Below are 12,984 nucleotides of genomic sequence, written 5' to 3'. Positions count from 1 at the left end.
CCTTTCATGACAATCGCCAAATCGTCTGCAAAAGACAAGCATTTAATCTGTAGGTTTCCTAAGGTTATCCGCTGTTGTGATGTTTCCCATTCTTTTATTACCTTATCTAACACCTGATTGAAAAGGAGAGGTGAGAGGCCATCGCCTAGTCGGACACCTATGCGAATTTCAAAGGGCTCTGATAGTTCCCCACAGAACTTTACTTTGGAGGTCGTGTTGGTTAAAGTTTGCTCTATGATAGCCAGTGTTTTCTTGTCTACTTTGTATTCTGCTAGAATTTTGAAGAGAGTTTTCCGGTCGATAGAGTCGTACGCCTTTTTGCAGTCGACAAAGGTAATGATCATGTTCTGTTTGTGTTGTAAAATCATTTTCAGGTTCCAAATTTGTTCCGCTAAGACCGCCCTATACGGAAGCCTGCTTGGTATTCCCCAATCAAGTGGTCGGTCTGGCATTCTAGTCTGTTTAGTAAAGCTTTAGAGAGGATCTTGTATGTGACCAGTAGCAGTGATATTCCTCTGTAGTTGTTCGGGTCAGTCTTGTCACCTTCTTTGTGTAGTGGGTGTATGAGGGCAGTTTTCCAGCCGTCAGGATTTTTCATGGTCTTCCAGATATCTTCCAAGATCCTGTGGATGTCTTTGGTGAGTTCTGGGTCTTGTAACTTCCAGATTTCCGCGATGATGCCGTCTTCTCCTGGTGCTCCACGACTCTTGAGTGACTTGATTATTTCTTGAACTTCTTCTAGAGTTGGAGGTTCACTATCTGGATTGTACGTGCTAGTTTCTCTCATCATTTCTTCCATAGTGGGGTCCACGTTGTGCAGTTTTTCAAAGTACTTTGCCAGAATGTCACAATTGTTTTTGGTATTAGTTTCTAGGGTTCCATCCGCTCTTCTGGAGCACAAGTTGGGTGGTTGATATCCAGTCATATTTTCTCTGAACGTTCTGTAGAAGTTTCTTGTATTGTTCTTCATGAAGTCCGATTCGATCTCCGTCAGTCGCCGTATATCATACTGTCGTGTTACACTGCGAATTATTTTGCTTGATTGCTTTTGTGGTTTCAGGAAGTTCATCCAATTGTCTTGGGATTTATGGCTACTAAATTTTTTCCATGCAGTGATTCGTTGGTCAATAGCTTGGTCACATGTGTGGTTCAACCAACGGTGTTTCCTTGTGCGTGGTGCTTGTGCTAGTTTCATGGCCTCTCGGATTCTTCCTGAAAGTTGTGTCCAGTCTGTCGTTTTCTCCACTTTAATTTTGTCTAAGAGTTGTGTCTGGTTTAAAGTAAGGTATTCTGGATATGGTCTAATAATATTGTTCTTATGGAGCTTTTTCTTGGGCAAAAGACGAGTCCTGATCTGTAGTGGATGGTGGTCTGAGTCGAAATAGCCTTTACGTGTGTCTATGTTCAAAATTTCTTTTTGTGAGTCTTTCTGGACTATTACGTGGTCGATTTGTAGTTCTTGCTTTCCGCTGGAGAATTTCCATGTGGTATGTTTCCGTGTTGGTTTCTTGAATTTTGTTGACATAATGGAGAGGTCGTGGCTTTTGCAAAAGTCTATCAGGTGTTTTCCGTTATTGTTTGTGTCCTTGCGTGGAGAATGTTTTCATGTGGTATGTCTGTACATCTTTCCTTTTCCGAGTTTAGCGTTGAAGTCTCCCAGTATTATTTTGACTCTATGTGCAGGAATTTTTCTGATAGTTTCTTCCATTGTCGTCCAGAAGTCATCAATTTCATCCGGGATTTTCCTGTTCTAGTCATTAGTCGGTGCACGTGCATTGATTATTGTGTAGGATTTGTTGGCTCATTTCACTGTGATGGTGCTGATTCTTTCGTTTGGTGACAAAAAGTCAATTATGCTGTCCGTGATGGACCTGTGTACTGCAAATCCTGTGCCAAAAAGCCTAAGGTTTTTCAGTTGTCTCGATGGTTTTCCTTTGTATATTCTGAAATTCTCCGTGTTGAAATGGTCTTCGTCTGTGAATCGTGATTCTTGCAGCGCACATATTTTGGTTTGAAATTTTTCGAGAGTGTCTGTCAGTTGTTTCATCTTTCCTGTCTTCAACAGTGGGGTCACGTGGAGTGTGCCGATGTAGTGTTTGCGTTTGGTCTTGAGGGAGTTTGAGAAGCTCCGATTCTTCTCATGATGTCCGTGAGTCCCCGGAATCCGATGCTCACGACGATCCCAGTCTGTTGACTGGGGCCCGGGGTAATGAGAATTTTTCGTTGTACCATCATGATGTTTAGTAGTTGGATGTATGGCATGCTGCCGAGTACAGCCTGACTTTCCAGATCAGGAGGTTGGTTGAGGCCGCCACTGACATGTGGAGCAGACGCCTTTTGTAGCCGCCCACTGTGGGAACAGACGCTACTGGTAGTTTTGGTCCGCCCCGAGTATTTCATTTCCTCGGTACCACCTATATCTAGGAGGCACTTCCCTATCCGCCACCTGGGCTGGCGCTCGCTTGCGAGTCTGCTAAGCGCCCCGAGGATAAGTTTTGTATGCTTATAAAATTGTGTATGCTTATAAATTTTTTTGTCAACTCGTTATCAGTGGTCCACCATGAAACAGACAAACTTTTATGTGTTTAGACAATGATCGCTACAATTTCAGTATGGCATTGTTTGCTATCCACAATGGGAAAAGAAAAAAATGTTTTTAGGTATAAATCAGCTTATATGTGTTAGTGTAGTGAGTGTTGGGACCATACATGGGCTAGTAACCCATTCAGAGACAAAATAAACGTACTTGCACTACACAGTCTAGCCTCGGGAGAAGGACGGACTAGCGAGTTACGATATGGGTGAGAAATAGGAGCAAGAGGCAGTGGTTTAAGGAAGCTTGGAAAGCTTTCTCCTTGTATGTTAGGTAACTGATGTTAAGGAATTCGAATTAGCAAATCATTTGAAAGGAAAGGAAATAGAATTTACAGAAAAAAAACCATCTGGAACTAGATATGTATATGGCTATACTATGATCTACAGCGCAGTATAATAAGAAAGAAGAACAAGTAAGGGTGTTACCATCTACATTCCTACAAAAAAATAAGGTAAAACACTTGACTAGGAAATGAAAAAGGGCGCACTGTTCTATTACTAATTAAAGATACAAGAGCAATCCAAAGAATAATAGCAGCTAACGTCCAACATTAAGGGAATATTGCCTACTCTAAGGTCTTTTTCAAACTATTGCAGGTGATATTAAACAGTATGAATAAAAATCAGATTTTCCTTACGGGAGATCTAAGTGCTAGAAATGGAAACAAACTAACTCCAATAATAGTAGGCACATTTGGCGATGTGTATGTGGTGAAATCGGTAATATACTCAGCAATTTTGCTATTTTCTTCAAAACTTAGTAGAAGGGGTCCTGCCTACGAAATATCCGAAGTTACCGACATTATGCAGGTAATGTTGTCGCATAATTAGCATACTTTTAATCTCAAAGTTTAGCGGAAGAAAGACGGTCTTGCTACTACATAGTGGCACAGGAGAGGATACTGAAGAGTTGTATACATAATGTAACCTTTTGCACACAGGTATGACATTTATAGTTTCGCATGAGGACGAGAAAAGCATAAATTTAATTACTGTTAAAATCAACAGCACACAGAAATAAAGAACGCTTCATGCTAACTCACCGCCCAAAAACAAGTAGCATTTAGGGCTACACTCTACAAAGCACACTCACATACTTTGGAAAAAATAGACTTACAACCAAATACATCACATTGAAAAAAAAGATTCCGTTGTGGTGAATGGGTCCAAAAAATAAAAAGAGTTCATACGCATAATAAGGCATCATATGTCTGGGCCAAATGTAATAAATTACTGCAGACCTATTTTAAACAAATAGCGAGTTCTTTCTCCACTGCGAATGAGTTACGATACCTATTATTTTGCAGCAATATAGACTGACTCCTTAAAATTCAACAGAGGGGTTTATAAAATATAATGCTCAAGTTTTCTGCCTATCCAGGCAGCAGTTTCAAATCTTGTTTTCAAGCAAACAAGATTATCTTTTTACCAAATACTATGCAAAATCTATCATTAACTGGCCACATACGAGTGTATTTTAGCTACAGACAATGGACTTTCAGGTCAATTCTGGAAAACCGTCGGGGTCACATATATGTTAGTGTGGACATGACCATGAAATTAATCTATGAACGTTACATGGACAAGACAGTGACAAATAGAGTGAACAATGAGATGACTGACACATTGTAGATGACATTGCAACAGTGGGCCAAAGTGTATGGAAAAGTAAGCTACAAAATATGAAATCAATTTTATGAAAGATATGAGAAAGAAGCTAAAAATGTTCCCTTTCGAAGCCTTACAACGCAGAATTAGTTTGCCGATTAGTCAAACTCTATTTCATCACTGGGGCAATTACTCAATCGATGCACCATTATGAAGACAGCCGTTTGGTAAATATTGTATACTGATGAGTGAAGAAGCCTTATCTACCTGTTGCACATCTTCGTACAACAAAAACCGTCCATCCTTCAAAGTCTTTTTTGAGGTACCAAACCCGAGATAATCGCATGGGGTGGGTGTTCGTGTGTCTCCCACTTGGGTTGACGTGGAGTTTAATATCGTGGGGTTTCCTACAAGTGTGCAGCAGGCAGGGAAGCTGTCCCAAGCATCCGGTTCCCTAACGAGGTGTTTGAGAACTGAGCCTCTCTCACTGTTTTGCTACCCCAGTCGCTCACCCTGAGTACATGTGTTATCACCGTTTCTCAGACAGTGTCGTCGTCGATAGCTTTTGTTCCTTGTGTTATCCTATCCGACTTCTGTTCTATGCAGTGTACACGATGGAAGTGATAACAACAACGAAAGGCAGGTCGTGTCTTATCAAGGATGGTCATTGCTACCGTGTTTACAGGTTGAATTAAGAACATATGAACTGGATGTGCTTAAATTATGAACGAAGTAGGTGCAAAGACCATTTAAAAATTGCTAATGGTGAAATCGTTGCTCAACAGCAACTTTTTGTCCACCTGACAAAACAGATGTGGATATAATGTAAAGACTACATACTTGCAGAAAAATAGTTCGTGAAGAAAAGACAGTGCCTGTAGCTCAAATTTTGAAGCAGAAATTTCAAGATTTGAAAGATAAAGTATTAGAATTCGTGGCATATATTCCGAATTACGACAGCTCCAACACTCTATTGTGTAAGGCGAGAGGAGGAGCTATTGGGACAACCCAGAACCATGGCTACAGTTCGGAAATTCACCTTAGCGAAGACCTTTTGAAATTAGAGGAAGGTAATAGTTTTTTGAACATTGATGATGGCTCTGTTCCAGGCAAGAGGCTTCTAGTATTTACTTGCGAAGAAGCAGAGAAAATCGTTTGTGGCAATGGATCTGTGCTTATGGATGGGACATTTTACAGCTCTTCGAAATAGTTCAAACAATTGTACACAATCCATGTCGACATCGGAAGTACAGAAGAGGCAACTAAGGTATATCCTGTTTTATTTGCTTTGCTGCCAGAAAAAAGTAAAAACTGATATGAAAAACTTGTTTTTGGATTGATATCTATGATGCCTGGGTGGTCACCAAAAACTGCAGTGCTAGATTTTGAAATGGCTACAATTAAAGCAATGAATTGTGTTCCCTGAAAAACACCTTTCCGGCTGTAATTTTCACTTTAACCAGTGTCTGTGGAAGAAGATACAGGAACTGGGACTAGTGGAAGACTACAGGGATTGGGAGGAAGCGGGATTGTTTTGTCGCATGTGTGTTGCAGTGGCACATCTTCCACTTAACATTATCGATGAAGCGTGGATTTTAATAATTTAATAAATTCCCAGTGGAGAGAAGATCACAGCATTTACAGACTATATGGCTGATCAGTGGATGGAAAATCCTAATATACCTATAGAAATGTGGAATGTTCTTAACCAACGACACAGAGCGCCGAATGCTGTCGAAGGCTGGCATAGAAAACTGAACTCCTCAATAAACTAGAAACATCCAAACGTGTACTTTCTGATTCAAAAGCTGAAGGAGGAGGCGGTGAACGCTATTTTTGAAATTAAAAAAGATTCCATTGGCCTACCTCTTCAAAAAAGGAAGAAGAGGTGCATAGATCTTGACAAAAGATTAAAAAACATTATGAAACAGATGAAGACTCTGGAGATTTCAAAAGGTGTTTAAAATCTCTAGCCTTTTTAGAAAAAATGAATGTGAGTTTACGATTGATAAAAAAAAAGGTTATGAATTTACTACTGTAATGTTGAACAACAATAAAAACAACAAAAAATAAACAACAACAGAAACAAAATAAATAAATAAATAAAAATAAATAAAATGAAAAAAACATTTAAACATGCCTATGAGCTACGTGCATAGCCTGTCCTAAGCCTGGATAAAATGTGAAGGGATGTTCTTATTTTCATGTCAGTGGGAAAGTTCAGGGTTACGATACTTATTTGCAGTCGGAAACAAGAGCGTCACCACGTAGGGGGTCTAGAGATTCGAAAAGTTGGATGATAAAAAATTTACCGTGATGTTCTGTGTGAAAAATTCTAGTATTTGCTGTGGGCCTTAAAAATATTGTTGTTTTAGGACAGTATGTGTAAGTACAGCACACATTTTACTAGCATCAATAATTTCGCAAAGTTAACTTGCCGATTCTGGAGTTCCATCATATATGTCATACGAAACTAATTATTTGTATTTGGCGGATCTCATTCACAAAAGTACGCTTTCAACGGTATATCTAAAGTTCTAATACAAAATCTGCTATTTATTTAATTTTTAACTCAACAAAACTGAAATTTTACTTGGGAAATTTATTATATAACATGGTCACTCGTCCTGTGAAGCTTCCAGAATTTTTGGTGAGGAAGGAGGAATGAGGACCCAGACAGCTGATTGCCCACTTTTCTGTCAGAGTCTTTTAAACACGATCATATTTGCCTTCATTGTGCTCCAACAGCAGCATTTTTCAGCTGATTATTATGTAGTTTATTTAATAAAGATGAAATTCCAACTAGATGAACTTTGGTGGAGTCATCTATATAAAGCAACGAATTTTATCATCTGTAGACATCAAGAACAACACTCTAGTTATCGAGACTTCATACGCCGCATCTAACCATGGGAAAATATTCACTAATTCCTTTCAGATGAACACGTCCATTGTCGCGTAAATCTTTATCTAATTACTAACAGTAAACACAGCGTTGCCCGGATATTTATTCACCCCAGTTTTATATCAGTTCATCCCCTCTTCCCTCATCTCTCTTGTCCATTTAGTCCTATCACGTCTCTCTATCCACCTCCTCCTTCCTCCCATCCATCTCTCTTTCCATCTCCTCCATCTGACCCCTCTCTCACAACACTTCCTCCTCCTCTCCATCCTCCTCTCCTTCTCCATCCATCTTTCCGTCTCTGTCCACCTCCTCCTTCGCTTTTTTTAATAGTATATCAAATTCACTAAAAACCCCTAATTTGTGTATTTATTACAGTGTTCCATTAGTAATTCACCTCCTTCCCTTTCTCTGTTTACCTGCTGCTCCCTCTCTCTTAATCTGCTTCTCTCACTTCTCTGGATGCACCTCCTCTCCGGCGGCCGAGTGGCCGATCGGTTCTAGGCGCTACAGTCTCGAACCACGCGACCGCGACGCGCTAAGTAGTTCTAAGTTCTAGGGGACTGATGACCTCAGAAGTTAAGTCACAGAGTGCTCAGAGCTATTTGAACCAGCCAACCTCCTCCCCCCTATCCGACTTCATCACGTTCTCCTCTCTCCGTATATCCACTCCTCGGCCTCCGTCATGCCATCTCCTCTTTCCCCGTGTATGAAAAAATACATATCTGCCAACTTTCATGCTGACTGACGAAACGATATAGAATTTATTTAAAGGTAGGCCAGCCTCCCGCCATCCAGCCTACGTTGACTTGTATAAATGCCTTCACCACGAAAACACACATACATGAGCCAACTCACAAGCTATCAGTCCAACGGTGTGTAACTCTGTTGCAAGGTACTCTCCGCAATACACCGCATGAAATTTCACGAAGGCGGTGAGGTTCCCCTTGCATTGAAGATCGAATGTACAAAATTTCATCAATATCGGAGCAACACTAGGGATTTTGTTGAAATCCGTAAGGAAAGTACCCTCCACAACGCACTGAACGCAGTTTTATGTAGACAGTGACCATCCTCTTGGTTTTGGAAATAGAGATTCATTTTTATACACCCCGCTCGTTCTATGTCGACTTAGCTGCGAAACATAAATAATAGATTCTAACAACAGAAATCACGTAATGAATTCTGTCGTATAAGGGGCAACATAGCTATTAAATAAGAGCAACGAGATTACGAGAGCAGTCAGTTTCAGTGTTACGTAAAATAACGTTATACCTTGTAAATTATCACGACACAAATTGAAGATGATAAGCAATGTATAACTTCCTTCCGTTTGCGTTTGAAACTCTCGGAGAAATCCTGTATGGTGAGGAAGGTGGGAGGGGGCAGCAAGGGGAGCCTCGATTTGTTTTGCCGGCCCGCGCCTCTGACAGGTTTAGTGTGCCACTGCTTCTAGGAAACCCTACGGTAGGAAACCCCAAGCCACCAATAATTCTGCGTTACGACATTTGCGATATTGACATGTGTGTCATCATTAAGCCACAACAGTCAATCACGCAATTTTTGCGGATATTTCGCGTTAATAACGGATCGTCATTTCTCCAGTGTTGCCCATTACCGTTCCCCAATGGATATCAACAGGTAGGATCCGTCAAAAATCTCCGCAAATCTTGCCTGCAGTTCTGTCTTTTCACAAAAATCGCTTCGCGCGTGGGCAAGATATTGCACAACATTTGGGCTAAACTTAACACATCAGAGAGTAGACAGAAACCAGTTTGGTAGCATTACACAATCAGATGAATTGTTAGTCTCTTCAACTGCTCGAGCATACAGCAATACACCTGTATAAAACCACAAAGCTTGAATTAACGGGCACCTTACACTACTGATAGTTATTTTAGTAATTAAAAAAAGCCGTTTAATTATGCTACATTTTAGTCGCTTGCAAAATGCCCATCATCGATGTCCGTGTTAGGCAGCGTTGTGTGACAGAATTTTTGAATGCAGAAGGTGAAACGCCCATTCGTATTCATGAAAAACTGACAACTGTCTACGGTGAAATGCCCATTCGTATTCACGAAAACGACAACTGCGTACGGAGATGCATCGGTGGATACCATCAATGTTCGATTCCTCACTCAGTAAAGGCAGCGTGTGACGATTACTCAACAACTGGGATACTCATATGTTTGTACAGATTGATTACGAAGAACTTCATCCGACCAGAATGAAGAGGCAAGGAAGAGAACTGCGACCCAACTGATGCAGCGCTTCCATTAGGAGGGACGATTCTGGGAAAAAAAATAATTCATAAACGAAAGTTGGTTTCATTTTTTTAAGCAGAATGAAAGTGGCAGTAAAAGAAGTTGCATCAAACAAACTCACTGAAGGAGAGAAAGTGCAATACTATCGTACCGCCAGGGACGTTATGGTTACAGTAATCTCGAATGAAGAGCATATGATTATTTGAATGAGCAATGTTCATATTGCAGATGAGCATCTATTGTATAATCGATGTGATTGCAGTGATACCGGACACTTGACAAATATTCGGCATGTCAGATACATTTGACACTCCTGCCTCTCTGCCAGCTCATGATTCCATGCATACATAAGAGTCGTACTGCTTTTATAGGTAACTGGTAGTGAGTACTATACACATATCTATGGATGCCGCCCAATCTTAATATTCACGGGTGTTTATCTGCATTCTCCGTACTTTAAATATATGTTTACGTGTGATACTTAACAAAACATTATAAATGTAGTTGATCCGTAAGTTTTAACACAGATGGTATCTGGAATTTGTGTGGAGAGTGAACTTCCGATGGCATGTGTAACCGAATACAAATCCCAAACTATAACATTTAAGGAGCTCGTGTACCATCCATCTGTAAAAACTAGGAAAATGCAACAAGTATCGACAAACCGACGCACCATTGGATATGTAAATGTGTACTTGTGCATGGCGTTGGATGGAACAGGATGAATGTGTGTTTACAAGCTACAGAAAGCTGGAAAGGGCGTTAGCGCTATCTTACACTGTTTTACTATCGTATGGGGAAAACCACCTCACAGTGCAGGCAGAAGAATTGTGCTGTATAATGGATAGATGTACTAATGGCTAGAGCAAGTCAGAAGTGGTTTAGTCGACTTCGACCTGGAATTTGGCCCTAATAGACCAACATTCGATCTGGTCGGCGACCGTTTACAGATGTGGAGTGGCTTCATGATATGATAGTCAATAATCCACGAACGACAACGCGGGTGTCGGCAATGGAGCTCCATGACGCTCGTGCTGCTGTAGCCAGGAACTTGGAGAAGCTGGGTTCCTAAATATTCGCAATGCGTGGGTTCCTCATGAACTGAGAGAAGCGAATTTGATTCAAAGCGTGTCCGTCTGTGGCTTCTTATTGAAACGCAGTCACAGTGCTCCTTTTCGTTAATGACTGGTAATTGAGGATGGAAAGTGGATCGTGTACAACAACGCCTGGAAGAATAAATCGTGGCGCAAGACATGGCAGCCACCACTATCGGGTCCTAAGCCAGGGATGCTTCTCGGAAAGATTCTGCTATGCGCCCGGTGGGATTGCAAAGACGTCTTGTATTACGAACTTCGTCCGAATCAGACTATCACTTCAGAGATCTAGTGTCCGCAGTTTGATCGTCGCAAGGCTGCCATTGAATGAGCGGATTTTGCGCACGAAGTCATCTTTCACCACAACATCGCAGACCACATATCTCCATGGTGACCCATCAAAAGCTGAGTTCTTTTCTTTGGGATGTGTTGCCCAACCACCTTAATCGATGGACGTTGCCTCATCTGACTTTCATCTATTCCGTTCCCTGCTGAATTTCCTCAATGGCGAATATGTCACCTCCTTCGAGAACTACAGACCGAACCGTTAAGAGGTCATCAACCTCAGAAACCCCAACATTTTTTAAAAGAGACGTTTACAGATTATCCGAGAAAACGCAATATATTGTCGACAACAGCGATGTATCCTGCATGAAATTAATAGTTTGTTTACAAAATCGATTGGTTTTTTGGTTATGTTGTACCCGACCTTGTGTGTGCAGTGTATGAGGTGACAAACTGGCAAACTCTCTGCCATAGCTGTGTGCAGGGAAGTGTGTTCTCAGGCTTCTGTCTGATTCCACTGCCACGAAAAGCGAACGAACTTTCGAGGTAACCCAATATACTTCTGCAGCACTTGGCTGTCTGGTGTCGATACTACACGTGGAACACCAAGATTAAGTACCCAACCAGTTTTGTACAGTTATATTGCATTTATTGGGTGTGTGTGACCAACAATTAAGGTGGAATCGTAAGTCAACATCATGAAAAACATCGCTTCTGCTCAATAACAGACTCCAAGGAAACTGTTTTGAAATGTCTTCGGAACGTTCGTTACAACTTGTTTTTAAAAAAATATTCGGAATGGCTGTACCAAGAACGAGAGGTAGAAAAATAAGACTTAGCACTAAACTGACCACCTAAGTTGCTTTATTGTAGAGAAAGAGCTATTGTGATGATTATATCCGAAAATTAAATTTATGTTTCCCAGAGGCCATTGGGGGTAAACAGCAAATGATCAGAAAACTGATGCGGGGCCGGCCTATCAACGCCGCTTCAGGTCTTAACTTGAGGACACGTCAGCGAAAATTGGTTTCCGATATTCAAGTTCCATCATGCGCGAGTCGTATCTTGTGTAAAAGTAACAAGTACATCACTGTCCACTGTTCTGGGAAACAGAAGACAACATTTTCTCCCATAAGCTACGCTCAGTATGTGTAACCAAAGCTACAACGTTAGCAATCAAACTTTATTCTTTTGAAAATATTGACCAATTCTTGGCACTCAACATGAGTACGAAAACCATGATTCCAACCATCAGTGTATAAAAAATCTTATGACACACAGCACCAGAACTAATGATATTTAAATGTATTGTCATAGACTCTTGTTTAATATTTGTCTTCTCTGTGGTTGTATGTACTGTTCTTTTATCGATACAGCTTCTAAAAATAATCTTTGATTTTTCAAGTCCTTTGCTAGGGAGATGAACGTAGCTCTGATTCTAGCGTTGGTGAAGACAGTGAAATATGAATTATGGACGGTTGTGAAGGGTAAGATGCTTAACAGCTGTTCCTCTTCCTTCGGATGGTATGTGAGATGAGAGAGGGGGCTAAGGGGATTCCTCTTCCCTACCCATTTGCGATAGCAACCCGTTCTGTCATTTCCCGAAGTGTAACTCAAGTGAGAGACTACAGACATCAAAAATGACCTCACTGGGGTTCCCTAACATATCTGAAGAACTTCTCTGGCTATCCACATAACAATATTGTATGTCAGCTATCGCACAGATTTCTTTATTCTATTATTATTGAGTGAACACATCTTTCTTGCTTAGTTGAGTATAATTTACGTAGCATTCAAATGAGTGTTGAAGAATTGTCATCAGATTTTCAATCTTTTAGTATTTGCTGTTTTGCTGAAATAAACTTAATCGACGTTCCTGCGAGTATAATACTTTCAGGTTAACTGCATCCAACTTTACGGTGTTGCACACTTGCGCCAACACAACAAATCTTGTAGAATCACATTCACATGAACGCATATATTCATATACTGACACTTACTCAGTTGTTGGTTAACATACACCTTAATCAATAATGAAGTTACTACAACTCGTAACCTTATATCCTACACTGGCGGTCCAGGCAAGTCATTCCTTTCTTAATCACACACAATAAGAAAATAATATTACACTTATTGACTCAAAAGCTTAATCCATCAGTTGGCATACATGTCTTTTACTTTACACTTATAACAATGTCAAAAAGTAAAAGTCACTTCTTGTAGGAATTGACTTTAT

The sequence above is a fragment of the Schistocerca serialis genome, chromosome 9 (assembly GCF_023864345.2).
Source record: "Schistocerca serialis cubense isolate TAMUIC-IGC-003099 chromosome 9, iqSchSeri2.2, whole genome shotgun sequence".
Classification (NCBI taxonomy): Eukaryota; Metazoa; Arthropoda; class Insecta; order Orthoptera; family Acrididae; genus Schistocerca; species Schistocerca serialis.
This window is presented reverse-complemented; position numbering follows the sequence as displayed.